General features: G+C 50.0%; 12 non-coding genes across 12 annotated transcripts; all 12 read right to left on the bottom strand.

Moving 5' to 3' along the window:
* Positions 1-1709: 1709 nt before the first annotated feature.
* TRNAG-UCC (transfer RNA glycine (anticodon UCC)) lies at positions 1710-1781 on the bottom strand. The gene has a single exon. It is a non-coding gene; the product is annotated as a tRNA-Gly (tRNA).
* A 1185-nt stretch (positions 1782-2966) lies between these two features.
* Positions 2967-3038, bottom strand: TRNAG-UCC (transfer RNA glycine (anticodon UCC)). Its single transcript has one exon. It is a non-coding gene; the product is annotated as a tRNA-Gly (tRNA).
* A 1185-nt stretch (positions 3039-4223) lies between these two features.
* TRNAG-UCC (transfer RNA glycine (anticodon UCC)) lies at positions 4224-4295 on the bottom strand. The gene has a single exon. It is a non-coding gene; the product is annotated as a tRNA-Gly (tRNA).
* A 3688-nt stretch (positions 4296-7983) lies between these two features.
* Positions 7984-8055, bottom strand: TRNAG-UCC (transfer RNA glycine (anticodon UCC)). Its single transcript has one exon. It is a non-coding gene; the product is annotated as a tRNA-Gly (tRNA).
* Positions 8056-9240: 1185 nt separating this feature from the next.
* On the bottom strand, positions 9241-9312 carry TRNAG-UCC (transfer RNA glycine (anticodon UCC)). The gene has a single exon. It is a non-coding gene; the product is annotated as a tRNA-Gly (tRNA).
* Positions 9313-10497: 1185 nt separating this feature from the next.
* On the bottom strand, positions 10498-10569 carry TRNAG-UCC (transfer RNA glycine (anticodon UCC)). The gene has a single exon. It is a non-coding gene; the product is annotated as a tRNA-Gly (tRNA).
* Positions 10570-11754: 1185 nt separating this feature from the next.
* On the bottom strand, positions 11755-11826 carry TRNAG-UCC (transfer RNA glycine (anticodon UCC)). Its single transcript has one exon. It is a non-coding gene; the product is annotated as a tRNA-Gly (tRNA).
* A 1173-nt stretch (positions 11827-12999) lies between these two features.
* On the bottom strand, positions 13000-13071 carry TRNAG-UCC (transfer RNA glycine (anticodon UCC)). The gene has a single exon. It is a non-coding gene; the product is annotated as a tRNA-Gly (tRNA).
* A 1185-nt stretch (positions 13072-14256) lies between these two features.
* Positions 14257-14328, bottom strand: TRNAG-UCC (transfer RNA glycine (anticodon UCC)). Its single transcript has one exon. It is a non-coding gene; the product is annotated as a tRNA-Gly (tRNA).
* A 1185-nt stretch (positions 14329-15513) lies between these two features.
* TRNAG-UCC (transfer RNA glycine (anticodon UCC)) lies at positions 15514-15585 on the bottom strand. The gene has a single exon. It is a non-coding gene; the product is annotated as a tRNA-Gly (tRNA).
* A 1185-nt stretch (positions 15586-16770) lies between these two features.
* TRNAG-UCC (transfer RNA glycine (anticodon UCC)) lies at positions 16771-16842 on the bottom strand. Its single transcript has one exon. It is a non-coding gene; the product is annotated as a tRNA-Gly (tRNA).
* Positions 16843-21789: 4947 nt separating this feature from the next.
* TRNAG-UCC (transfer RNA glycine (anticodon UCC)) lies at positions 21790-21861 on the bottom strand. The gene has a single exon. It is a non-coding gene; the product is annotated as a tRNA-Gly (tRNA).
* Between the last annotated feature and the right edge of the window lie 2420 nt (positions 21862-24281).

Here is a 24281-nt window from a genome sequence, read left to right as displayed (position 1 = left end):
GAAGGAAGGAAGGGCCAGTTTGGAAACTCAACTCAATTACCATAAATCCCCTGCTAAGGGTTATGGGAGGGAGGAATGAAGGAACTTTGCTTCAGGGAAAGGGCTGCTGCTGCTTCAGCATGTGAGGAGCGCAGCCACACGTTTCACCTTCTTCAGTATGTTGGTTTACAGGATGAGAGAGATCCTGAAACCTCACTCTAATAGGCTGAGGTGCTGTGCTCGGTGGCCTGCTGGGACCAAGGCCCGTCAGGGCAAGGCGAATAGGCCTTTGTCAGGCCTTCGTCAGGGCTTTGTCGGGGAGGGGCCAGGAGCCCTGCTCGCTTCAATCCCCTCACCGATAGACAGTTGCAGAAACTAGGATGCAAGAACCTTTCCTGGATGGGGTTTTGATTTTCACGAAAAGTGTGTCAGCTTTGCTTTCAGCATGAGTCTGATTTCCAAAAAATGCATTTTGAACAATTTAAAGATTTGATCTGCGTTGGCCAACTGCTTGGAAGGCAGCTATGCTCACCACTATACCACCAACGCCTGCCTGTCTGGGCTATCTGATGGAGCGGCCCTTAGAAATAAGAATAAGTCATTGGCTGGGAATGAAAAAAGCTTGCGTTTGACGCAGAAGCAGTTCGCATCATGAGGTCTTGCCGGTCAGCCCAACATTTCCCCGGGACCCCTTAAAAAAGGAGCTTGGTTTTAAGTTTGGTTTGATTGAACAGTACATTTTGTTGGCTGGGCTGGGACCCTCTCCTATTTAGCGCAAGAGTGGAACGAGGCAGCAAGTTCAAGGAATGACATTGCATCCAGGCACTTACAGCTCTTTGTGCCCTAATGCCATGACACAAAAACATAATTTGAAAAAAGTTAGCAGAGGATGGTTTCGATCCATCGACCTCTGGGTTATGGGCCCAGCACGCTTCCGCTGCGCCACTCTGCTGGTTGGAGAACAAGAGCTTTTCTGGGCTTTTACAGCCTACAAACCGACAACCCTAGACCCAGTTTCGAGTGAAGCGGGCAGTAGGCCTTACAAAGCCAAACAACCTGCAACCACGCACTCCCATCCCATGGCCTTTTGCAGACAGGCCTCATTTCTCTAGCTCACACCCTAACTGCCAACACCCCTTCCCCTTCTCTCTCTGTCTCTCTCTCTCTGTCTCTCTCTCTCATTCTCTCTCTCTCGCAAATAGATACTTTACTTCCCAGGTGCAACAAAACAAGCCTTCTCGAGCTGGCAGATATGGGAAGGAAGGAAGGGCCAGTTTGGAAACTCAACTCAATTACCATAAATCCCCTGCTAAGGGTTATGGGAGGGAGGAATGAAGGAACTTTGCTTCAGGGAAAGGGCTGCTGCTGCTTCAGCATGTGAGGAGCGCAGCCACACGTTTCACCTTCTTCAGTTTGTTGGTTTACAGGATGAGAGAGATCCTGAAACCTCACTCTAATAGGCTGAGGTGCTGTGCTCGGTGGCCTGCTGGGACCAAGGCCCGTCAGGGCAAGGCGAATAGGCCTTTGTCAGGCCTTCGTCAGGGCTTTGTCGGGGAGGGGCCAGGATCCCTGCTCGCTTCAATCCCCTCACCGATAGACAGTTGCAGAAACTAGGATGCAAGAACCTTTCCTGGATGGGGTTTTGATTTTCACGAAAAGTGTGTCAGCTTTGCTTTCAGCATGAGTCTGATTTCCAAAAAATGCATTTTGAACAATTTAAAGATTTGATCTGCGTTGGCCGGGAATCGAACCCGGGTCAACTGCTTGGAAGGCAGCTATGCTCACCACTATACCACCAACGCCTGCCTGTCTGGGCTATCTGATGGAGCGGCCCTTAGAAATAAGAATAAGTCATTGGCTGGGAATGAAAAAAGCTTGCGTTTGACGCAGAAGCAGTTCGCATCATGAGGTCTTGCCGGTCAGCCCAACATTTCCCCGGGACCCCTTAAAAAAGGAGCTTGGTTTTAAGTTTGGTTTGATTGAACAGTGCATTTTGTTGGCTGGGCTGGGACCCTCTCCTATTTAGCGCAAGAGTGGAACGAGGCAGCAAGTTCAAGGAATGACATTGCATCCAGGCACTTACAGCTCTTTGTGCCCTAATGCCATGACACAAAAACATAATTTGAAAAAAGTTAGCAGAGGATGGTTTCGATCCATCGACCTCTGGGTTATGGGCCCAGCACGCTTCCGCTGCGCCACTCTGCTGGTTGGAGAACAAAAGCTTTTCTGGGCTTTTACAGCCTACAAACCGACAACCCTAGACCCATTTTCGAGTGAAGCGGGCAGTAGGCCTTACAAAGCCAAACAACCTGCAACCACGCACTCCCATCCCATGGCCTTTTGCAGACAGGCCTCATTTCTCTAGCTCACACCCTAACTGCCAACACCCCTTCCCCTTCTCTCTCTGTCTCTCTCTCTCTGTCTCTCTCTCTCATTCTCTCTCTCTCGCAAATAGATACTTTACTTCCCAGGTGCAACAAAACAAGCCTTCTCGAGCTGGCAGATATGGGAAGGAAGGAAGGAAGGGCCAGTTTGGAAACTCAACTCAATTACCATAAATCCCCTGCTAAGGGTTATGGGAGGGAGGAATGAAGGAACTTTGCTTCAGGGAAAGGGCTGCTGCTGCTTCAGCATGTGAGGAGCGCAGCCACACGTTTCACCTTCTTCAGTATGTTGGTTTACAGGATGAGAGAGATCCTGAAACCTCACTCTAATAGGCTGAGGTGCTGTGCTCGGTGGCCTGCTGGGACCAAGGCCCGTCAGGGCAAGGCGAATAGGCCTTTGTCAGGCCTTCGTCAGGGCTTTGTCGGGGAGGGGCCAGGAGCCCTGCTCGCTTCAATCCCCTCACCGATAGACAGTTGCAGAAACTAGGATGCAAGAACCTTTCCTGGATGGGGTTTTGATTTTCACGAAAAGTGTGTCAGCTTTGCTTTCAGCATGAGTCTGATTTCCAAAAAATGCATTTTGAACAATTTAAAGATTTGATCTGCGTTGGCCGGGAATCGAACCCGGGTCAACTGCTTGGAAGGCAGCTATGCTCACCACTATACCACCAACGCCTGCCTGTTTGGGCTATCTGATGGAGCGGCCCTTAGAAATAAGAATAAGTCATTGGCTGGGAATGAAAAAAGCTTGCGTTTGACGCAGAAGCAGTTCGCATCATGAGGTCTTGCCGGTCAGCCCAACATTTCCCCGGGACCCCTTAAAAAAGGAGCTTGGTTTTAAGTTTGGTTTGATTGAACAGTGCATTTTGTTGGCTGGGCTGGGACCCTCTCCTATTTAGCGCAAGAGTGGAACGAGGCAGCAAGTTCAAGGAATGACATTGCATCCAGGCACTTACAGCTCTTTGTGCCCTAATGCCATGACACAAAAACATAATTTGAAAAAAGTTAGCAGAGGATGGTTTCGATCCATCGACCTCTGGGTTATGGGCCCAGCACGCTTCCGCTGCGCCACTCTGCTGGTTGGAGAACAAAAGCTTTTCTGGGCTTTTACAGCCTACAAACCGACAACCCTAGACCCATTTTCGAGTGAAGCGGGCAGTAGGCCTTACAAAGCCAAACAACCTGCAACCACGCACTCCCATCCCATGGCCTTTTGCAGACAGGCCTCATTTCTCTAGCTCACACCCTAACTGCCAACACCCCTTCCCCTTCTCTCTCTGTCTCTCTCTCTCTGTCTCTCTCTCTCATTCTCTCTCTCTCGCAAATAGATACTTTACTTCCCAGGTGCAACAAAACAAGCCTTCTCGAGCTGGCAGATATGGGAAGGAAGGAAGGAAGGGCCAGTTTGGAAACTCAACTCAATTACCATAAATCCCCTGCTAAGGGTTATGGGAGGGAGGAATGAAGGAACTTTGCTTCAGGGAAAGGGCTGCTGCTGCTTCAGCATGTGAGGAGCGCAGCCACACGTTTCACCTTCTTCAGTATGTTGGTTTACAGGATGAGAGAGATCCTGAAACCTCACTCTAATAGGCTGAGGTGCTGTGCTCGGTGGCCTGCTGGGACCAAGGCCCGTCAGGGCAAGGCGAATAGGCCTTTGTCAGGCCTTCGTCAGGGCTTTGTCGGGGAGGGGCCAGGAGCCCTGCTCGCTTCAATCCCCTCACCGATAGACAGTTGCAGAAACTAGGATGCAAGAACCTTTCCTGGATGGGGTTTTGATTTTCACGAAAAGTGTGTCAGCTTTGCTTTCAGCATGAGTCTGATTTCCAAAAAATGCATTTTGAACAATTTAAAGATTTCATCTGCGTTGGCCGGGAATCGAACCCGGGTCAACTGCTTGGAAGGCAGCTATGCTCACCACTATACCACCAACGCCTGCCTGTCTGGGCTATCTGATGGAGCGGCCCTTAGAAATAAGAATAAGTCATTGGCTGGGAATGAAAAAAGCTTGCGTTTGACGCAGAAGCAGTTCGCATCATGAGGTCTTGCCGGTCAGCCCAACATTTCCCCGGGACCCCTTAAAAAAGGAGCTTGGTTTTAAGTTTGGTTTGATTGAACAGTACATTTTGTTGGCTGGGCTGGGACCCTCTCCTATTTAGCACAAGAGTGGAACGAGGCAGCAAGTTCAAGGAATGACATTGCATCCAGGCACTTACAGCTCTTTGTGCCCTAATGCCATGACACAAAAACATAATTTGAAAAATGTTAGCAGAGGATGGTTTCGATCCATCGACCTCTGGGTTATGGGCCCAGCACGCTTCCGCTGCGCCACTCTGCTGGTTGGAGAACAAGAGCTTTTCTGGGCTTTTACAGCCTACAAACCGACAACCCTAGACCCATTTTCGAGTGAAGCGGGCAGTAGGCCTTACAAAGCCAAACAACCTGCAACCACGCACTCCCATCCCATGGCCTTTTGCAGACAGGCCTCATTTCTCTAGCTCACACCCTAACTGCCAACACCCCTTCCCCTTCTCTCTCTGTCTCTCTCTCTCTGTCTCTCTCTCTCATTCTCTCTCTCTCGCAAATAGATACTTTACTTCCCAGGTGCAACAAAACAAGCCTTCTCGAGCTGGCAGATATGGGAAGGAAGGAAGGAAGGGCCAGTTTGGAAACTCAACTCAATTACCATAAATCCCCTGCTAAGGGTTATGGGAGGGAGGAATGAAGGAACTTTGCTTCAGGGAAAGGGCTGCTGCTGCTTCAGCATGTGAGGAGCGCAGCCACACGTTTCACCTTCTTCAGTATGTTGGTTTACAGGATGAGAGAGATCCTGAAACCTCACTCTAATAGGCTGAGGTGCTGTGCTCGGTGGCCTGCTGGGACCAAGGCCCGTCAGGGCAAGGCGAATAGGCCTTTGTCAGGCCTTTGTCGGGGAGGGGCCAGGAGCCCTGCTCGCTTCAATCCCCTCACCGATAGACAGTTGCAGAAACTAGGATGCAAGAACCTTTCCTGGATGGGGTTTTGATTTTCACGAAAAGTGTGTCAGCTTTGCTTTCAGCATGAGTCTGATTTCCAAAAAATGCATTTTGAACAATTTAAAGATTTGATCTGCGTTGGCTGGGAATCGAACCCGGGTCAACTGCTTGGAAGGCAGCTATGCTCACCACTATACCACCAACGCCTGCCGGTCTGGACTATCTGATGGAGCGGCCCTTAGAAATAAGAATAAGTCATTGGCTGGGAATGAAAAAAGCTTGCATTTGACGCAGAAGCAGTTCGCATCATGAGGTCTTGCCGGTCAGCCCAACATTTCCCCGGGACCCCTTAAAAAAGGAGCTTGGTTTTAAGTTTGGTTTGATTGAACAGTACATTTTGTTGGCTGGGCTGGGACTCTCTCCTATTTAGCGCAAGAGTGGAACGAGGCAGCAAGTTCAAGGAATGACATTGCATCCAGGCACTTACAGCTCTTTGTGCCCTAATGCCATGACACAAAAACATAATTTGAAAAATGTTAGCAGAGGATGGTTTCGATCCATCGACCTCTGGGTTATGGGCCCAGCACGCTTCCGCTGCGCCACTCTGCTGGTTGGAGAACAAGAGCTTTTATGGGCTTTTACAGCCTACAAACCGACAACCCTAGACCCAGTTTCGAGTGAAGCGGGCAGTAGGCCTTACAAAGCCAAACAACCTGCAACCACGCACTCCCATCCCATGGCCTTTTGCAGACAGGCCTCATTTCTCTAGCTCACACCCTAACTGCCAACACCCCTTCCCCTTCTCTCTCTGTCTCTCTCTCTCTGTCTCTCTCTCTCATTCTCTCTCTCTCGCAAATAGATACTTTACTTCCCAGGTGCAACAAAACAAGCCTTCTCGAGCTGGCAGATATGGGAAGGAAGGAAGGAAGGGCCAGTTTGGAAACTCAACTCAATTACCATAAATCCCCTGCTAAGGGTTATGGGAGGGAGGAATGAAGGAACTTTGCTTCAGGGAAAGGGCTGCTGCTGCTTCAGCATGTGAGGAGCGCAGCCACACGTTTCACCTTCTTCAGTATGTTGGTTTACAGGATGAGAGAGATCCTGAAACCTCACTCTAATAGGCTGAGGTGCTGTGCTCGGTGGCCTGCTGGGACCAAGGCCCGTCAGGGCAAGGCGAATAGGCCTTTGTCAGGCCTTCGTCAGGGCTTTGTCGGGGAGGGGCCAGGAGCCCTGCTCGCTTCAATCCCCTCACCGATAGACAGTTGCAGAAACTAGGATGCAAGAACCTTTCCTGGATGGGGTTTTGATTTTCACGAAAAGTGTGTCAGCTTTGCTTTCAGCATGAGTCTGATTTCCAAAAAATGCATTTTGAACAATTTAAAGATTTGATCTGCGTTGGCAGGGAATCGAACCCGGGTCAACTGCTTGGAAGGCAGCTATGCTCACCACTATACCACCAACGCCTGCCTGTCTGGGCTATCTGATGGAGCGGCCCTTAGAAATAAGAATAAGTCATTGGCTGGGAATGAAAAAAGCTTGCGTTTGACGCAGAAGCAGTTCGCATCATGAGGTCTTGCCGGTCAGCCCAACATTTCCCCGGGACCCCTTAAAAAAGGAGCTTGGTTTTAAGTTTGGTTTGATTGAACAGCACATTTTGTTGGCTGGGCTGGGACCCTCTCCTATTTAGCGCAAGAGTGGAACGAGGCAGCAAGTTCAAGGAATGACATTGCATCCAGGCACTTACAGCTCTTTGTGCCCTAATGCCATGACACAAAAACATAATTTGAAAAAAGTTAGCAGAGGATGGTTTCGATCCATCGACCTCTGGGTTATGGGCCCAGCACGCTTCCGCTGCGCCACTCTGCTGGTTGGAGAACAAGAGCTTTTATGGGCTTTTACAGCCTACAAACCGACAACCCTAGACCCAGTTTCGAGTGAAGCGGGCAGTAGGCCTTACAAAGCCAAACAACCTGCAACCACGCACTCCCATCCCATGGCCTTTTGCAGACAGGCCTCATTTCTCTAGCTCACACCCTAACTGCCAACACCCCTTCCCCTTCTCTCTCTGTCTCTCTCTCTCTGTATCTCTCTCTCATTCTCTCTCTCTCGCAAATAGATACTTTACTTCCCAGGTGCAACAAAACAAGCCTTCTCGAGCTGGCAGATATGGGAAGGAAGGAAGGAAGGGCCAGTTTGGAAACTCAACTCAATTACCATAAATCCCCTGCTAAGGGTTATGGGAGGGAGGAATGAAGGAACTTTGCTTCAGGGAAAGGGCTGCTGCTGCTTCAGCATGTGAGGAGCGCAGCCACACGTTTCACCTTCTTCAGTATGTTGGTTTACAGGATGAGAGAGATCCTGAAACCTCACTCTAATAGGCTGAGGTGCTGTGCTCGGTGGCCTGCTGGGACCAAGGCCCGTCAGGGCAAGGCGAATAGGCCTTTGTCAGGCCTTCGTCAGGGCTTTGTCGGGGAGGGGCCAGGAGCCCTGCTCGCTTCAATCCCCTCACCGATAGACAGTTGCAGAAACTAGGATGCAAGAACCTTTCCTGGATGGGGTTTTGATTTTCACGAAAAGTGTGTCAGCTTTGCTTTCAGCATGAGTCTGATTTCCAAAAAATGCATTTTGAACAATTTAAAGATTTGATCTGCGTTGGCCGGGAATCGAACCCGGGTCAACTGCTTGGAAGGCAGCTATGCTCACCACTATACCACCAACGCCTGCCTGTCTGGGCTATCTGATGGAGCGGCCCTTAGAAATAAGAATAAGTCATTGGCTGGGAATGAAAAAAGCTTGCGTTTGACGCAGAAGCAGTTCGCATCATGAGGTCTTGCCGGTCAGCCCAACATTTCCCCGGGACCCCTTAAAAAAGGAGCTTGGTTTTAAGTTTGGTTTGATTGAACAGTACATTTTGTTGGCTGGGCTGGGACCCTCTCCTATTTAGCGCAAGAGTGGAACGAGGCAGCAAGTTCAAGGAATGACATTGCATCCAGGCACTTACAGCTCTTTGTGCCCTAATGCCATGACACAAAAACATAATTTGAAAAAAGTTAGCAGAGGATGGTTTCGATCCATCGACCTCTGGGTTATGGGCCCAGCACGCTTCCGCTGCGCCACTCTGCTGGTTGGAGAACAAGAGCTTTTATGGGCTTTTACAGCCTACAAACCGACAACCCTAGACCCAGTTTCGAGTGAAGCGGGCAGTAGGCCTTACAAAGCCAAACAACCTGCAACCAGGCACTCCCATCCCATGGCCTTTTGCAGACAGGCCTCATTTCTCTAGCTCACACCCTAACTGCCAACACCCCTTCCCCTTCTCTCTCTGTCACTCTCTCTCTGTCTCTCTCTCTCATTCTCTCTCTCTCGCAAATAGATACTTTACTTCCCAGGTGCAACAAAACAAGCCTTCTCGAGCTGGCAGATATGGGAAGGAAGGAAGGAAGGGCCAGTTTGGAAACTCAACTCAATTACCATAAATCCCCTGCTAAGGGTTATGGGAGGGAGGAATGAAGGAACTTTGCTTCAGGGAAAGGGCTGCTGCTGCTTCAGCATGTGAGGAGCGCAGCCACACGTTTCACCTTCTTCAGTATGTTGGTTTACAGGATGAGAGAGATCCTGAAACCTCACTCTAATAGGCTGAGGTGCTGTGCTCGGTGGCCTGCTGGGACCAAGGCCCGTCAGGGCAAGGCGAATAGGCCTTTGTCAGGCCTTCGTCAGGGCTTTGTCGGGGAGGGGCCAGGAGCCCTGCTCGCTTCAATCCCCTCACCGATAGACAGTTGCAGAAACTAGGATGCAAGAACCTTTCCTGGATGGGGTTTTGATTTTCACGAAAAGTGTGTCAGCTTTGCTTTCAGCATGAGTCTGATTTCCAAAAAATGCATTTTGAACAATTTAAAGATTTGATCTGCGTTGGCCGGGAATCGAACCCGGGTCAACTGCTTGGAAGGCAGCTATGCTCACCACTATACCACCAACGCCTGCCTGTCTGGGCTATCTGATGGAGCGGCCCTTAGAAATAAGAATAAGTCATTGGCTGGGAATGAAAAAAGCTTGCGTTTGACGCAGAAGCAGTTCGCATCATGAGGTCTTGCCGGTCAGCCCAACATTTCCCCGGGACCCCTTAAAAAAGGAGCTTGGTTTTAAGTTTGGTTTGATTGAACAGTACATTTTGTTGGCTGGGCTGGGACCCTCTCCTATTTAGCGCAAGAGTGGAACGAGGCAGCAAGTTCAAGGAATGACATTGCATCCAGGCACTTACAGCTCTTTGTGCCCTAATGCCATGACACAAAAACATAATTTGAAAAAAGTTAGCAGAGGATGGTTTCGATCCATCGACCTCTGGGTTATGGGCCCAGCACGCTTCCGCTGCGCCACTCTGCTGGTTGGAGAACAAGAGCTTTTATGGGCTTTTACAGCCTACAAACCGACAACCCTAGACCCATTTTCGAGTGAAGCGGGCAGTAGGCCTTACAAAGCCAAACAACCTGCAACCACGCACTCCCATCCCATGGCCTTTTGCAGACAGGCCTCATTTCTCTAGCTCACACCCTAACTGCCAACACCCCTTCCCCTTCTCTCTCTGTCTCTCTCTCTCTGTCTCTCTCTCTCATTCTCTCTCTCTCGCAAATAGATACTTTACTTCCCAGGTGCAACAAAACAAGCCTTCTCGAGCTGGCAGATATGGGAAGGAAGGAAGGAAGGGCCAGTTTGGAAACTCAACTCAATTACCATAAATCCCCTGCTAAGGGTTATGGGAGGGAGGAATGAAGGAACTTTGCTTCAGGGAAAGGGCTGCTGCTGCTTCAGCATGTGAGGAGCGCAGCCACACGTTTCACCTTCTTCAGTATGTTGGTTTACAGGATGAGAGAGATCCTGAAACCTCACTCTAATAGGCTGAGGTGCTGTGCTCGGTGGCCTGCTGGGACCAAGGCCCGTCAGGGCAAGGCGAATAGGCCTTTGTCAGGCCTTCGTCAGGGCTTTGTCGGGGAGGGGCCAGGAGCCCTGCTCGCTTCAATCCCCTCACCGATAGACAGTTGCAGAAACTAGGATGCAAGAACCTTTCCTGGATGGGGTTTTGATTTTCACGAAAAGTGTGTCAGCTTTGCTTTCAGCATGAGTCTGATTTCCAAAAAATGCATTTTGAACAATTTAAAGATTTGATCTGCGTTGGCCGGGAATCGAACCCGGGTCAACTGCTTGGAAGGCAGCTATGCTCACCACTATACCACCAACGCCTGCCTGTCTGGGCTATCTGATGGAGCGGCCCTTAGAAATAAGAATAAGTCATTGGCTGGGAATGAAAAAAGCTTGCGTTTGACGCAGAAGCAGTTCGCATCATGAGGTCTTGCCGGTCAGCCCAACATTTCCCCGGGACCCCTTAAAAAAGGAGCTTGGTTTTAAGTTTGGTTTGATTGAACAGTACATTTTGTTGGCTGGGCTGGGACCCTCTCCTATTTAGCGCAAGAGTGGAACGAGGCAGCAAGTTCAAGGAATGACATTGCATCCAGGCACTTACAGCTCTTTGTGCCCTAATGCCATGACACAAAAACATAATTTGAAAAAAGTTAGCAGAGGATGGTTTCGATCCATCGACCTCTGGGTTATGGGCCCAGCACGCTTCCGCTGCGCCACTCTGCTGGTTGGAGAACAAGAGCTTTTCTGGGCTTTTACAGCCTACAAACCGACAACCCTAGACCCAGTTTCGAGTGAAGCGGGCAGTAGGCCTTACAAAGCCAAACAACCTGCAACCACGCACTCCCATCCCATGGCCTTTTGCAGACAGGCCTCATTTCTCTAGCTCACACCCTAACTGCCAACACCCCTTCCCCTTCTCTCTCTGTCTCTCTCTCTCTGTCTCTCTCTCTCATTCTCTCTCTCTCGCAAATAGATACTTTACTTCCCAGGTGCAACAAAACAAGCCTTCTCGAGCTGGCAGATATGGGAAGGAAGGAAGGAAGGGCCAGTTTGGAAACTCAACTCAATTACCATAAATCCCCTGCTAAGGGTTATGGGAGGGAGGAATGAAGGAACTTTGCTTCAGGGAAAGGGCTGCTGCTGCTTCAGCATGTGAGGAGCGCAGCCACACGTTTCACCTTCTTCAGTATGTTGGTTTACAGGATGAGAGAGATCCTGAAACCTCACTCTAATAGGCTGAGGTGCTGTGCTCGGTGGCCTGCTGGAACCAAGGCCCGTCAGGGCAAGGCGAATAGGCCTTTGTCAGGCCTTCGTCAGGGCTTTGTCGGGGAGGGGCCAGGAGCCCTGCTCGCTTCAATCCCCTCACCGATAGACAGTTGCAGAAACTAGGATGCAAGAACCTTTCCTGGATGGGGTTTTGATTTTCACGAAAAGTGTGTCAGCTTTGCTTTCAGCATGAGTCTGATTTCCAAAAAATGCATTTTGAACAATTTAAAGATTTGATCTGCGTTGGCCGGGAATCGAACCCGGGTCAACTGCTTGGAAGGCAGCTATGCTCACCACTATACCACCAACGCCTGCCTGTCTGGGCTATCTGATGGAGCGGCCCTTAGAAATAAGAATAAGTCATTGGCTGGGAATGAAAAAAGCTTGCGTTTGACGCAGAAGCAGTTCGCATCATGAGGTCTTGCCGGTCAGCCCAACATTTCCCCGGGACCCCTTAAAAAAGGAGCTTGGTTTTAAGTTTGGTTTGATTGAACAGTGCATTTTGTTGGCTGGGCTGGGACCCTCTCCTATTTAGCGCAAGAGTGGAACGAGGCAGCAAGTTCAAGGAATGACATTGCATCCAGGCACTTACAGCTCTTTGTGCCCTAATGCCATGACACAAAAACATAATTTGAAAAAAGTTAGCAGAGGATGGTTTCGATCCATCGACCTCTGGGTTATGGGCCCAGCACGCTTCCGCTGCGCCACTCTGCTGGTTGGAGAACAAAAGCTTTTCTGGGCTTTTACAGCCTACAAACCGACAACCCTAGACCCATTTTCGAGTGAAGCGGGCAGTAGGCCTTACAAAGCCAAACAACCTGCAACCACGCACTCCCATCCCATGGCCTTTTGCAGACAGGCCTCATTTCTCTAGCTCACACCCTAACTGCCAACACCCCTTCCCCTTCTCTCTCTGTCTCTCTCTCTCTCATTCTCTCTCTCTCGCAAATAGATACTTTACTTCCCAGGTGCAACAAAACAAGCCTTCTCGAGCTGGCAGATATGGGAAGGAAGGAAGGAAGGGCCAGTTTGGAAACTCAACTCAATTACCATAAATCCCCTGCTAAGGGTTATGGGAGGGAGGAATGAAGGAACTTTGCTTCAGGGAAAGGGCTGCTGCTGCTTCAGCATGTGAGGAGCGCAGCCACACGTTTCACCTTCTTCAGTATGTTGGTTTACAGGATGAGAGAGATCCTGAAACCTCACTCTAATAGGCTGAGGTGCTGTGCTCGGTGGCCTGCTGGGACCAAGGCCCGTCAGGGCAAGGCGAATAGGCCTTTGTCAGGCCTTCGTCAGGGCTTTGTCGGGGAGGGGCCAGGAGCCCTGCTCGCTTCAATCCCCTCACCGATAGACAGTTGCAGAAACTAGGATGCAAGAACCTTTCCTGGATGGGGTTTTGATTTTCACGAAAAGTGTGTCAGCTTTGCTTTCAGCATGAGTCTGATTTCCAAAAAATGCATTTTGAACAATTTAAAGATTTGATCTGCGTTGGCCGGGAATCGAACCCGGGTCAACTGCTTGGAAGGCAGCTATGCTCACCACTATACCACCAACGCCTGCCTGTCTGGGCTATCTGATGGAGCGGCCCTTACAAATAAGAATAAGTCATTGGCTGGGAATGAAAAAAGCTTGCGTTTGACGCAGAAGCAGTTCGCATCATGAGGTCTTGCCGGTCAGCCCAACATTTCCCCGGGACCCCTTAAAAAAGGAGCTTGGTTTTAAGTTTGGTTTGATTGAACAGTACATTTTGTTGGCTGGGCTGGGACCCTCTCCTATTTAGCGCAAGAGTGGAACGAGGCAGCAAGTTCAAGGAATGACATTGCATCCAGGCACTTACAGCTCTTTGTGCCCTAATGCCATGACACAAAAACATAATTTGAAAAAAGTTAGCAGAGGATGGTTTCGATCCAGCGACCTCTGGGTTATGGGCCCAGCACGCTTCCGCTGCGCCACTCTGCTGGTTGGAGAACAAGAGCTTTTATGGGCTTTTACAGCCTACAAACCGACAACCCTAGACCCAGTTTCGAGTGAAGCGGGCAGTAGGCCTTACAAAGCCAAACCACCTGCAACCACGCACTCCCATCCCATGGCCTTTTGCAGACAGGCCTCATTTCTCTAGCTCACACCCTAACTGCCAACACCCCTTCCCCTTCTCTCTCTGTCTCTCTCTCTCTGTCTCTCTCTCTCATTCTCTCTCTCTCGCAAATAGATACTTTACTTCCCAGGTGCAACAAAACAAGCCTTCTCGAGCTGGCAGATATGGGAAGGAAGGAAGGAAGGGCCAGTTTGGAAACTCAACTCAATTACCATAAATCCCCTGCTAAGGGTTATGGGAGGGAGGAATGAAGGAACTTTGCTTCAGGGAAAGGGCTGCTGCTGCTTCAGCATGTGAGGAGCGCAGCCACACGTTTCACCTTCTTCAGTTTGTTGGTTTACAGGATGAGAGAGATCCTGAAACCTCACTCTAATAGGCTGAGGTGCTGTGCTCGGTGGCCTGCTGGGACCAAGGCCCGTCAGGGCAAGGCGAATAGGCCTTTGTCAGGCCTTCGTCAGGGCTTTGTCGGGGAGGGGCCAGGAGCCCTGCTCGCTTCAATCCCCTCACCGATAGACAGTTGCAGAAACTAGGATGCAAGAACCTTTCCTGGATGGGGTTTTGATTTTCACGAAAAGTGTGTCAGCTTTGCTTTCAGCATGAGTCTGATTTCCAAAAAATGCATTTTGAACAATTTAAAGATTTGATCTGCGTTGGCCGGGAATCGAACCCGGGTCAACTGCTTGGAAGGCAGCTATGCTCACCACTATACCACCAACGCCTGCCTGTCTGGGCTATCTGATGGAGCGGCCCTTAGAAATAAGAATAAGTCATTGGCTGGGAATGAAAAAAGCTTGCGTTTGACGCAGAAGCAGTTCGCATCATGAGGTCTTGCCGGTCAGCCCAACATTTCCCCGGGACCCCTTAAAAAAGGAGCTTGGTTTTAAGTTTGGTTTGATTGAACAGTGCATTTTGTTGGCTGGGCTGGGACCCTCTCCTATTTAGCGCAAGAGTGGAACGAGGCAGCAAGTTCAAGGAATGACATTGCATCCAGGCACTTACAGCTCTTTGTGCCCTAATGCCATGACACAAAAACATAATTTGAAAAAAGTTAGCAGAGGATGGTTTCGATCCATCGACCTCTGGGTTATGGGCCCAGCACGCTTCCGCTGCGCCACTCTGCTGGTTGGAGAACAAAAGCTTTTCTGGGCTTTTACAGCCTACAAACCGACAACCCTAGACCCATTTTCGAGTGAAGCGGGCAGTAGGCCTTACAAAGCCAAACAACCTGCAACCACGCACTCCCATCCCATGGCCTTTTGCAGACAGGCCTCATTTCTCTAGCTCACACCCTAACTGCCAACACCCCTTCCCCTTCTCTCTCTGTCTCTCTCTCTCTGTCTCTCTCTCTCATTCTCTCTCTCTCGCAAATAGATACTTTACTTCCCAGGTGCAACAAAACAAGCCTTCTCGAGCTGGCAGATATGGGAAGGAAGGAAGGAAGGGCCAGTTTGGAAACTCAACTCAATTACCATAAATCCCCTGCTAAGGGTTATGGGAGGGAGGAATGAAGGAACTTTGCTTCAGGGAAAGGGCTGCTGCTGCTTCAGCATGTGAGGAGCGCAGCCACACGTTTCACCTTCTTCAGTATGTTGGTTTACAGGATGAGAGAGATCCTGAAACCTCACTCTAATAGGCTGAGGTGCTGTGCTCGGTGGCCTGCTGGGACCAAGGCCCGTCAGGGCAAGGCGAATAGGCCTTTGTCAGGCCTTCGTCAGGGCTTTGTCGGGGAGGGGCCAGGAGCCCTGCTCGCTTCAATCCCCTCACCGATAGACAGTTGCAGAAACTAGGATGCAAGAACCTTTCCTGGATGGGGTTTTGATTTTCACGAAAAGTGTGTCAGCTTTGCTTTCAGCATGAGTCTGATTTCCAAAAAATGCATTTTGAACAATTTAAAGATTTGATCTGCGTTGGCCGGGAATCGAACCCGGGTCAACTGCTTGGAAGGCAGCTATGCTCACCACTATACCACCAACGCCTGCCTGTCTGGGCTATCTGATGGAGCGGCCCTTAGAAATAAGAATAAGTCATTGGCTGGGAATGAAAAAAGCTTGCGTTTGACGCAGAAGCAGTTCGCATCATGAGGTCTTGCCGGTCAGCCCAACATTTCCCCGGGACCCCTTAAAAAAGGAGCTTGGTTTTAAGTTTGGTTTGATTGAACAGTGCATTTTGTTGGCTGGGCTGGGACCCTCTCCTATTTAGCGCAAGAGTGGAACGAGGCAGCAAGTTCAAGGAATGACATTGCATCCAGGCACTTACAGCTCTTTGTGCCCTAATGCCATGACACAAAAACATAATTTGAAAAAAGTTAGCAGAGGATGGTTTCGATCCATCGACCTCTGGGTTATGGGCCCAGCACGCTTGCGCTGCGCCACTCTGCTGGTTGGAGAACAAAAGCTTTTCTGGGCTTTTACAGCCTACAAACCGACAACCCTAGACCCATTTTCGAGTGAAGCGGGCAGTAGGCCTTACAAAGCCAAACAACCTGCAACCACGCACTCCCATCCCATGGCCTTTTGCAGACAGGCCTCATTTCTCTAGCTCACACCCTAACTGCCAACACCCCTTCCCCTTCTCTCTCTGTCTCTCTCTCTCTGTCTCTCTCTCTCATTCTCTCTCTCTCGCAAATAGATACTTTACTTCCCAGGTGCAACAAAACAAGCCTTCTCGAGCTGGCAGATATGGGAAGGAAGGAAGGAAGGGCCAGTTTGGAAACTCAACTCAATTACCATAAATCCCCTGCTAAGGGTTATGGGAGGGAGGAATGAAGGAACTTTGCTTCAGGGAAAGGGCTGCTGCTGCTTCAGCATGTGAGGAGCGCAGCCACACGTTTCACCTTCTTCAGTTTGTTGGTTTACAGGATGAGAGAGATCCTGAAACCTCACTCTAATAGGCTGAGGTGCTGTGCTCGGTGGCCTGCTGGGACCAAGGCCCGTCAGGGCAAGGCGAATAGGCCTTTGTCAGGCCTTCGTCAGGGCTTTGTCGGGGAGGGGCCAGGAGCCCTGCTCGCTTCAATCCCCTCACCGATAGACAGTTGCAGAAACTAGGATGCAAGAACCTTTCCTGGATGGGGTTTTGATTTTCACGAAAAGTGTGTCAGCTTTGCTTTCAGCATGAGTCTGATTTCCAAAAAATGCATTTTGAACAATTTAAAGATTTGATCTGCGTTGGCCGGGAATCGAACCCGGGTCAACTGCTTGGAAGGCAGCTATGCTCACCACTATACCACCAACGCCTGCCTGTCTGGGCTATCTGATGGAGCGGCCCTTAGAAATAAGAATAAGTCATTGGCTGGGAATGAAAAAAGCTTGCGTTTGACGCAGAAGCAGTTCGCATCATGAGGTCTTGCCGGTCAGCCCAACATTTCCCCGGGACCCCTTAAAAAAGGAGCTTGGTTTTAAGTTTGGTTTGATTGAACAGTGCATTTTGTTGGCTGGGCTGGGACCCTCTCCTATTTAGCGCAAGAGTGGAACGAGGCAGCAAGTTCAAGGAATGACATTGCATCCAGGCACTTACAGCTCTTTGTGCCCTAATGCCATGACACAAAAACATAATTTGAAAAAAGTTAGCAGAGGATGGTTTCGATCCATCGACCTCTGGGTTATGGGCCCAGCACGCTTCCGCTGCGCCACTCTGCTGGTTGGAGAACAAAAGCTTTTCTGGGCTTTTACAGCCTACAAACCGACAACCCTAGACCCATTTTCGAGTGAAGCGGGCAGTAGGCCTTACAAAGCCAAACAACCTGCAACCACGCACTCCCATCCCATGGCCTTTTGCAGACAGGCCTCATTTCTCTAGCTCACACCCTAACTGCCAACACCCCTTCCCCTTCTCTCTCTGTCTCTCTCTCTCTGTCTCTCTCTCTCATTCTCTCTCTCTCGCAAATAGATACTTTACTTCCCAGGTGCAACAAAACAAGCCTTCTCGAGCTGGCAGATATGGGAAGGAAGGAAGGAAGGGCCAGTTTGGAAACTCAACTCAATTACCATAAATCCCCTGCTAAGGGTTATGGGAGGGAGGAATGAAGGAACTTTGCTTCAGGGAAAGGGCTGCTGCTGCTTCAGCATGTGAGGAGCGCAGCCACACGTTTCACCTTCTTCAGTATGTTGGTTTACAGGATGAGAGAGATCCTGAAACCTCACTCTAATAGGCTGAGGTGCTGTGCTCGGTGGCCTGCTGGGACCAAGGCCCGTCAGGGCAAGGCGAATAGGCCTTTGTCAGGCCTTCGTCAGGGCTTTGTCGGGGAGGGGCCAGGAGCCCTGCTCGCTTCAATCCCCTCACCGATAGACAGTTGCAGAAACTAGGATGCAAGAACCTTTCCTGGATGGGGTTTTGATTTTCACGAAAAGTGTGTCAGCTTTGCTTTCAGCATGAGTCTGATTTCCAAAAAATGCATTTTGAACAATTTAAAGATTTGATCTGCGTTGGCCGGGAATCGAACCCGAGTCAACTGCTTGGAAGGCAGCTATGCTCACCACTATACCACCAACGCCTGCCTGTCTGGGCTATCTGATGGAGCGGCCCTTAGAAATAAGAATAAGTCATTGGCTGGGAATGAAAAAAGCTTGCGTTTGACGCAGAAGCAGTTCGCATCATGAGGTCTTGCCGGTCAGCCCAACATTTCCCCGGGACCCCTTAAAAAAGGAGCTTGGTTTTAAGTTTGGTTTGATTGAACAGTGCATTTTGTTGGCTGGGCTGGGACCCTCTCCTATTTAGCGCAAGAGTGGAACGAGGCAGCAAGTTCAAGGAATGACATTGCATCCAGGCACTTACAGCTCTTTGTGCCCTAATGCCATGACACAAAAACATAATTTGAAAAAAGTTAGCAGAGGATGGTTTCGATCCATCGACCTCTGGGTTATGGGCCCAGCACGCTTCCGCTGCGCCACTCTGCTGGTTGGAGAACAAAAGCTTTTCTGGGCTTTTACAGCCTACAAACCGACAACCCTAGACCCATTTTCGAGTGAAGCGGGCAGTAGGCCTTACAAAGCCAAACAACCTGCAACCACGCACTCCCATCCCATGGCCTTTTGCAGACAGGCCTCATTTCTCTAGCTCACACCCTAACTGCCAACACCCCTTCCCCTTCTCTCTCTGTCTCTCTCTCTCTGTCTCTCTCTCTCATTCTCTCTCTCTCGCAAATAGATACTTTACTTCCCAGGTGCAACAAAACAAGCCTTCTCGAGCTGGCAGATATGGGAAGGAAGGAAGGAAGGGCCAGTTTGGAAACTCAACTCAATTACCATAAATCCCCTGCTAAGGGTTATGGGAGGGAGGAATGAAGGAACTTTGCTTCAGGGAAAGGGCTGCTGCTGCTTCAGCATGTGAGGAGCGCAGCCACACGTTTCACCTTCTTCAGTATGTTGGTTTACAGGATGAGAGAGATCCTGAAACCTCACTCTAATAGGCTGAGGTGCTGTGCTCGGTGGCCTGCTGGGACCAAGGCCCGTCAGGGCAAGGCGAATAGGCCTTTGTCAGGCCTTCGTCAGGGCTTTGTCGGGGAGGGGCCAGGAGCCCTGCTCGCTTCAATCCCCTCACCGATAGACAGTTGCAGAAACTAGGATGCAAGAACCTTTCCTGGATGGGGTTTTGATTTTCACGAAAAGTGTGTCAGCTTTGCTTTCAGCATGAGTCTGATTTCCAAAAAATGCATTTTGAACAATTTAAAGATTTGATCTGCGTTGGCCGGGAATCGAACCCGGGTCAACTGTTTGGAAGGCAGCTATGCTCACCACTATACCACCAACGCCTGCCTGTCTGGGCTATCTGATGGAGCGGCCCTTAGAAATAAGAATAAGTCATTGGCTGGGAATGAAAAAAGCTTGCGTTTGACGCAGAAGCAGTTCGCATCATGAGGTCTTGCCGGTCAGCCCAACATTTCCCCGGGACCCCTTAAAAAAGGAGCTTGGTTTTAAGTTTGGTTTGATTGAACAGTACATTTTGTTGGCTGGGCTGGGACCCTCTCCTATTTAGCGCAAGAGTCGAACGAGGCAGCAAGTTCAAGGAATGACATTGCATCCAGGCACTTACAGCTCTTTGTGCCCTAATGCCATGACACAAAAACATAATTTGAAAAAAGTTAGCAGAGGATGGTTTCGATCCATCGACCTCTGGGTTATGGGCCCAGCACGCTTCCGCTGCGCCACTCTGCTGGTTGGAGAACAAAAGCTTTTCTGGGCTTTTACAGCCTACAAACCGACAACCCTAGACCCATTTTCGAGTGAAGCGGGCAGTAGGCCTTACAAAGCCAAACAACCTGCAACCACGCACTCCCATCCCATGGCCTTTTGCAGACAGGCCTCATTTCTCTAGCTCACACCCTAACTGCCAACACCCCTTCCCCTTCTCTCTCTGTCTCTCTCTCTCTGTCTCTCTCTCTCATTCTCTCTCTCTCGCAAATAGATACTTTACTTCCCAGGTGCAACAAAACAAGCCTTCTCGAGCTGGCAGATATGGGAAGGAAGGAAGGAAGGGCCAGTTTGGAAACTCAACTCAATTACCATAAATCCCCTGCTAAGGGTTATGGGAGGGAGGAATGAAGGAACTTTGCTTCAGGGAAAGGGCTGCTGCTGCTTCAGCATGTGAGGAGCGCAGCCACACGTTTCACCTTCTTCAGTATGTTGGTTTACAGGATGAGAGAGATCCTGAAACCTCACTCTAATAGGCTGAGGTGCTGTGCTCGGTGGCCTGCTGGGACCTTGGCCCGTCAGGGCAAGGCGAATAGGCCTTTGTCAGGCCTTTGTCGGGGAGGGGCCAGGAGCCCTGCTCGCTTCAATCCCCTCACCGATAGACAGTTGCAGAAACTAGGATGCAAGAACCTTTCCTGGATGGGGTTTTGATTTTCACGAAAAGTGTGTCAGCTTTGCTTTCAGCATGAGTCTGATTTCCAAAAAATGCATTTTGAACAATTTAAAGATTTGATCTGCGTTGGCCGGGAATCGAACCCGGGTCAACTGCTTGGAAGGCAGCTATGCTCACCACTATACCACCAACACCTGCCTGTCTGGGCTATCTGATGGAGCGGCCCTTAGAAATAAGAATAAATCATTGGCTGGGAATGAAAAAAGCTTGCGCGTTTGACGCAGAAGCAGTTCGCATCATGAGGTCTTGCCGGTCAGCCCAACATTTCCCCGGGACCCCTTAAAAAAGGAGCTTGGTTTTAAGTTTGGTTTGATTGAACAGTACATTTTGTTGGCTGGGCTGGGACCCTCTCCTATTTAGCGCAAGAGTGGAACGAGGCAGCAAGTTCAAGGAATGACATTGCATCCAGGCACTTACAGCTCTTTGTGCCCTAATGCCATGACACAAAAACATAATTTGAAAAAAGTTAGCAGAGGATGGTTTCGATCCATCGACCTCTGGGTTATGGGCCCAGCACGCTTCCGCTGCGCCACTCTGCTGGTTGGAGAACAAAAGCTTTTCTGGGCTTTTACAGCCTACAAACCGACAACCCTAGACCCATTTTCGAGTGAAGCGGGCAGTAGGCCTTACAAAGCCAAACAACCTGCAACCACGCACTCCCATCCCATGGCCTTTTGCAGACAGGCCTCATTTCTCTAGCTCACACCCTAACTGCCAACACCCCTTCCCCTTCTCTCTCTGTCTCTCTCTCTCTGTCTCTCTCTCTCATTCTCTCTCTCTCGCAAATAGATACTTTACTTCCCAGGTGCAACAAAACAAGCCTTCTCGAGCTGGCAGATATGGGAAGGAAGGAAGGAAGGGCCAGTTTGGAAACTCAACTCAATTACCATAAATCCCCTGCTAAGGGTTATGGGAGGGAGGAATGAAGGAACTTTGCTTCAGGGAAAGGGCTGCTGCTGCTTCAGCATGTGAGGAGCGCAGCCACACGTTTCACCTTCTTCAGTATGTTGGTTTACAGGATGAGAGAGATCCTGAAACCTCACTCTAATAGGCTGAGGTGCTGTGCTCGGTGGCCTGCTGGGACCAAGGCCCGTCAGGGCAAGGCGAATAGGCCTTTGTCAGGCCTTCGTCAGGGCTTTGTCGGGGAGGGGCCAGGAGCCCTGCTCGCTTCAATCCCCTCACAGATAGACAGTTGCAGAAACTAGGATGCAAGAACCTTTCCTGGATGGGGTTTTGATTTTCACGAAAAGTGTGTCAGCTTTGCTTTCAGCATGAGTCTGATTTCCAAAAAATGCATTTTGAACAATTTAAAGATTTGATCTGCGTTGGCCGGGAATCGAACCCGGGTCAACTGCTTGGAAGGCAGCTATGCTCACCACTATACCACCAACGCCTGCCTGTCTGGGCTAACTGATGGAGCGGCCCTTAGAAATAAGAATAAGTCATTGGCTGGGAATGAAAAAAGCTTGCGTTTGACGCAGAAGCAGTTCGCATCATGAGGTCTTGCCGGTCAGCCCAACATTTCCCCGGGACCCCTTAAAAAAGGAGCTTGGTTTTAAGTTTGGTTTGATTGAACAGTACATTTTGTTGGCTGGGCTGGGACCCTCTCCTATTTAGCGCAAGAGTGGAACGAGGCAGCAAGTTCAAGGAATGACATTGCATCCAGGCACTTACAGCTCTTTGTGCCCTAATGCCATGACACAAAAACATAATTTGAAAAAAGTTAGCAGAGGATGGTTTCGATCCATCGACCTCTGGGTTATGGGCCCAGCACGCTTCCGCTGCGCCACTCTGCTGGTTGGAGAACAAAAGCTTTTCTGGGCTTTTACAGCCTACAAACCGACAACCCTAGACCCATTTTCGAGTGAAGCGGGCAGTAGGCCTTACAAAGCCAAACAACCTGCAACCACGCACTCCCATCCCATGGCCTTTTGCAGACAGGCCTCATTTCTCTAGCTCACACCCTAACTGCCAACACCCCTTCCCCTTCTCTCTCTGTCTCTCTCTCTCTGTCTCTCTCTCTCATTCTCTCTCTCTCGCAAATAGATACTTTACTTCCCAGGTGCAACAAAACAAGCCTTCTCGAGCTGGCAGATATGGGAAGGAAGGAAGGAAGGGCCAGTTTGGAAACTCAACTCAATTACCATAAATCCCCTGCTAAGGGTTATGGGAGGGAGGAATGAAGGAACTTTGCTTCAGGGAAAGGGCTGCTGCTGCTTCAGCATGTGAGGAGCGCAGCCACACGTTTCACCTTCTTCAGTATGTTGGTTTACAGGATGAGAGAGATCCTGAAACCTCACTCTAATAGGCTGAGGTGCTGTGCTCGGTGGCCTGCTGGGACCAAGGCCCGTCAGGGCAAGGCGAATAGGCCTTTGTCAGGCCTTCGTCAGGGCTTTGTCGGGGAGGGGCCAGGAGCCCTGCTCGCTTCAATCCCCTCACCGATAGACAGTTGCAGAAACTAGGATGCAAGAACCTTTCCTGGATGGGGTTTTGATTTTCACGAAAAGTGTGTCAGCTTTGCTTTCAGCATGAGTCTGATTTCCAAAAAATGCATTTTGAACAATTTAAAGATTTGATCTGCGTTGGCCGGGAATCGAACCGGGGTCAACTGCTTGGAAGGCAGCTATGCTCACCACTATACCACCAACGCCTGCCTGTCTGGGCTATCTGATGGAGCGCCCCTTAGAAATAAGAATAAGTCATTGGCTGGGAATGAAAAAAGCTTGCGTTTGACGCAGAAGCAGTTCGCATCATGAGGTCTTGCCGGTCAGCCCAACATTTCCCCGGGACCCCTTAAAAAAGGAGCTTGGTTTTAAGTTTGGTTTGATTGAACAGTACATTTTGTTGGCTGGGCTGGGACCCTCTCCTATTTAGCGCAAGAGTGGAACGAGGCAGCAAGTTCAAGGAATGACATTGCATCCAGGCACTTACAGCTCTTTGTGCCCTAATGCCATGACACAAAAACATAATTTGAAAAAAGTTAGCAGAGGATGGTTTCAATCCATCGACCTCTGGGTTATGGGCCCAGCACGCTTCCGCTGCGCCACTCTGCTGGTTGGAGAACAAAAGCTTTTCTGGGCTTTTACAGCCTACAAACCGACAACCCTAGACCCATTTTCGAGTGAAGCGGGCAGTAGGCCTTACAAAGCCAAACAACCTGCAACCACGCACTCCCATCCCATGGCCTTTTGCAGACAGGCCTCATTTCTCTAGCTCACACCCTAACTGCCAACACCCCTTCCCCTTCTCTCTCTGTCTCTCTCTCTCTGTCTCTCTCTCTCATTCTCTCTCTCTCGCAAATAGATACTTTACTTCCCAGGTGCAACAAAACAAGCCTTCTCGAGCTGGCAGATATGGGAAGGAAGGAAGGAAGGGCCAGTTTGGAAACTCAACTCAATTACCATAAATCCCCTGCTAAGGGTTATGGGAGGGAGGAATGAAGGAACTTTGCTTCAGGGAAAGGGCTGCTGCTGCTTCAGCATGTGAGGAGCGCAGCCACACGTTTCACCTTCTTCAGTATGTTGGTTTACAGGATGAGAGAGATCCTGAAACCTCACTCTAATAGGCTGAGGTGCTGTGCTCGGTGGCCTGCTGGGACCAAGGCCCGTCAGGGCAAGGCGAATAGGCCTTTGTCAGGCCTTTGTCGGGGAGGGGCCAGGAGCCCTGCTCGCTTCAATCCCCTCACCGATAGACAGTTGCAGAAACTAGGATGCAAGAACCTTTCCTGGATGGGGTTTTGATTTTCACGAAAAGTGTGTCAGCTTTGCTTTCAGCATGAGTCTGATTTCCAAAAAATGCATTTTGAACAATTTA

The sequence above is a fragment of the Ambystoma mexicanum genome, chromosome 6q (genome assembly GCF_040938575.1).
Source record: "Ambystoma mexicanum isolate Mex_15411 chromosome 6q, UKY_AmexF1_1, whole genome shotgun sequence".
Taxonomy (NCBI): Eukaryota; Metazoa; Chordata; class Amphibia; order Caudata; family Ambystomatidae; genus Ambystoma; species Ambystoma mexicanum.
This window is presented reverse-complemented; position numbering and strand designations above follow the sequence as displayed.